General features: G+C 49.3%; 1 long non-coding RNA gene across 1 annotated transcript; it reads left to right on the forward strand.

Annotated features, from left to right (window-relative positions):
- The first annotated feature begins 206 nt into the window (after positions 1-206).
- LOC121352711 lies at positions 207-2,790 on the forward strand. Its single transcript, XR_005954988.1, has 3 exons — positions 207-341; positions 1,762-1,850; positions 2,704-2,790. It is a non-coding gene; the product is annotated as an uncharacterized LOC121352711 (long non-coding RNA).
- The last annotated feature ends 734 nt before the right edge of the window (positions 2,791-3,524 follow it).

Genomic DNA, 3,524 nt, shown 5'->3' on the forward strand with positions numbered 1-3,524 from the left:
TTTTTTTTTATTTTTTTGGGTTTTTTTGTGTTATATTTTGGTTTTTTTTAGGGTGTTTTTTGGGTTCTTTTGGGTTCTTTTTTGTTGTTTTTTGAGGTTTTTTTTTGTTTTTTTTTTGGTTCTTTTGGGTTATTGATTTGTGGCTTTTTTTTTAATTATTTCTGGGTGTTTTGGGTTTTTTGGGGCGGTTGTGGTGTGTTGGGGTGCCCTGAGCCCGTGGCCCCCCCAGATCCGCATCGACAAGCTGGTGGACAAATGGTCGGGCTCCATCGAGATCGGGGTCACGGCGCACAACCCCAACAGCCTGGAGTACCCGGCCACCATGACCAACCTGCGCTCGGGTGAGCCCCAGCGGGCCCGAATCCGGGGGGGGAGCCCCAAATCATGGGGGAGTGCCCCAAATCATGGGGGGAGAGCCCCAAAATCCTGGGGGGAGTGCCCCAAATCATGGGGGAGTGCCCCAAATCATGGGGGGAGTGCCCCAAAAATCCTGGGAGAAATGCCCCAAAATCCTGAGAAAATACCCCAGAATCCTGGGGAAAATATCCCAAAATCCTGGGGGAAACAACCCAAAATCCTGGGGGAAATGCCCCAAAATCCTGGGAAAAATATCCCAAAAATCCTGGGGGAAACAACACAGAATCCTGGGGAAAATGCCCTAAAATCCTGGGGAAATGCCCCCAAAAATCCTGGGGGAAACAGCCCAGAATCCTGGGGGAAAACAGCTCAGAATGCTGGGGGAAATGCCCCAAAATCCTGGGGGAAACAGCCCGAAATCTTGGGGGGAAACAGCCCAGAATGCTGGGGGAAATACCCCAAAATCCTGGGAAAATGCCCCAAAATCCTGGGGAAAATATCCCAAAAATTGTGGGAAATCAGCCCAGAAGTTCTGGGAAACTAGCCCAAAATCCTGGGGGAAAATCTCCCAAAATGCTGGGAAAACACCCCAAAGTCTTAGGAAGTTATCCCAAAAATCTTGGGGAAATACCCCAAAATCCTGGGAAAATATCCTAAAAATCCTGGGGAGCATCTTCCAAAAATTCTGGGAAAATACCCCAAAATCCTGGGCAGAAATCCCCTAAAAATGCTGGAAAAATCTCCCAAAAATCCTGGGAAATCACCTAAAAATCCCAGGAAAATCCCCCAAAATCCTGGGAATCATCCACCAAAATCCTGGGAAAAACCCCCAAAAATCCTGAGAAAACTTCCCAAAATCTCTGGAAAATCGCTCAAAATTTCTGGGAAATCCCCCAAAATCTTTGGAAAGTGCCCCAAAATCTCTGGAAAATCCCGGAAAATCCCCAAAAATCTCCAGAAAATGCCCCAAAATCCCTGGAAAATTCCCCAAAATTTCCAGAAAATACCCCAAAAAAATCCCCTAAAATTTCTGAAATTGTCCCAAAATCTCTGGAAAATCCCCCAAAATTTCCAGAAAACACCCCAAAATCTCGGGAAGATGCCCCAAAAATCTCCAGAAAATGCCCCAAAATCCCTGGAAAATTCCCCAAAATTTCCAGAAAATACCCCAAAAAAATCCCCTAAAATTTCTGAAATTGTCCCAAAATCTCTGGAAAATCCCCCAAAATTTCCAGAAAATACCCAAAAAATCCCCTAAAATTTCTGAAAAATGCCCCAAAATCTCTGGGAAATCCCCCAAAATTTCCAGAAAACACCCCAAAATCTCGGGAAGACGCCCCAAAATCTCTGGAAAACGCCCCAAAAAGCCCCAAAAAGCCCGAAAATGCCGAATTTTGCTCTCAGGGACGATCATGATGAGCGGCTGCGGGATCCTGACCAACGGCAAAGGGACGCGCCGGGAGTACTGCGAGTTCAGCCTGGACGAGCTGCAGGTGACCCCAAAAAACCCCAAAATCCACCCAGAATTCACCCACGGGACCCCCAAAATCCGCTCCGGGCACCCCAAAATCGGGGGGAGCCCCAGACACCCAAAAATCCCAAAAATTCCCTTAAAAAATCCCTTTGCGTTGCAGAAATTTGGATTATTTTATTTCACAAATTTCTTGTTTTAAACCCCCAAAAAACCCCAAAATCTGTCAGAATTCACCCAAAATTCACCTACGGGACCCCCAAAATCTGCTCTGGGCACCCCAAAATCGGGGGGAGCCCCAGACACCCAGAAATCCCAAAAATCCCATTAAACAATTCCGTCGTGTTGCAGAAATTTGGATTATTCTGCCTCCCAAATTTGTCATTCTAAACCCCAAAGTCTCCCAGAATTCATCCAAAATTCACCCAAAATTCACCCAAAATCTGTTCCGGGCACCCCAAAATCGGGGGGAGCCCCGGACACCCCAAAATCCCAAAAATGCCCTAAAAAAATCTCCTTGAGATGGAGAAATCGGGATGATTTTGCTTCGGGTATTTTTATTTGTGGAGCCCCAAATTTCCTCCAAATCCACCCAAAATCCACCCACGCCACCCCCAAATCCCCCCTTGAACCCCCAAATTTTTGGGGTGCCCCCAAAATCCCCCAATTTCCCATTTGGGACCCCCCAGATTTTTTGGGTCCCCCCAAAATCCCCCAATTTCCTCCTCCCCCATTGTCCCCATCCCATCCTGGGGACATTTTTGGGGGGGGTCCCCTGTCCCTGCCCCTCCCCCCTCGTCCCTGAGGCCCCCCCGGGGTTTTTGGGGTGAATTCTGGCGGTTTTGGGCTGGGGGTGACCCCGGCTGTCCCCGCAGGAGGGGGATCACATCGGGCTGACCCGGAAGGCCAACAACGCCCTGCACTTCTACATCAACGGCGTGGACCAAGGTGGGGCCCCAAAACACCCCAAAATCACCCCAAAATAACCCCCAAACCCACCCCAAAAATCCCCAAATTCACCCCAAAACCCACCCCAGAAACCCCCAAATTCATCCCAAAACCTACCCCAAAACCAACCCCAAAAACACCCAAATTCACACCAAAACCGACCCCAAAAAACACCCCGAACCAGCATCTCAAAAACCCACAAATTCACCCCAAAACCCGCCCCAAAAATCCCCAAATTCACCCCAAAATCCACCCCAAAAATCCCCAAATTCACCCCAAAATCCACCCCAAAAATCCCCAAATTCACCCCAAAATCCACCCCAAAAATCCCCAAATTCACCCCAAAATCCACCCCAAAAATCCCCAAATTCACCCCAAAATCCACCCCAAAAATCCCCAAATTCACCCCAAAATCCACCCCAAAAATCCCCAAATTCACCCCAAAATCCACCCCAAAAATCCCCAAATTCACCCCAAAATCCACCCCAAAAACCCTCAAAATCCATCCCAAAACCTGCCCCAAAACCAACCCCAAAAACACCCAAAAACCCCCAAATTCACCCCGAAACCCCAAATGTCCCCGAAGCCGAGCCCAAACTGGGCCCTGTTGGGTCCCCGATGTCACTGCCCGTGACCCCGAGGTCCCTGGGGTGTCCCCGGTGCCACCACGGCCGTGTCCCCATCGTGTCCCCACTGTCCCTGGCCATGTCCCCAGTGCCTGCCCTGTGTCCCTGCTGTCCCCATGTCC

The sequence above is a fragment of the Pyrgilauda ruficollis genome, unplaced genomic scaffold (genome assembly GCF_017590135.1).
Source record: "Pyrgilauda ruficollis isolate IOZ18807 unplaced genomic scaffold, ASM1759013v1 scaffold1930, whole genome shotgun sequence".
Lineage (NCBI taxonomy): Eukaryota > Metazoa > Chordata > Aves > Passeriformes > Passeridae > Pyrgilauda > Pyrgilauda ruficollis.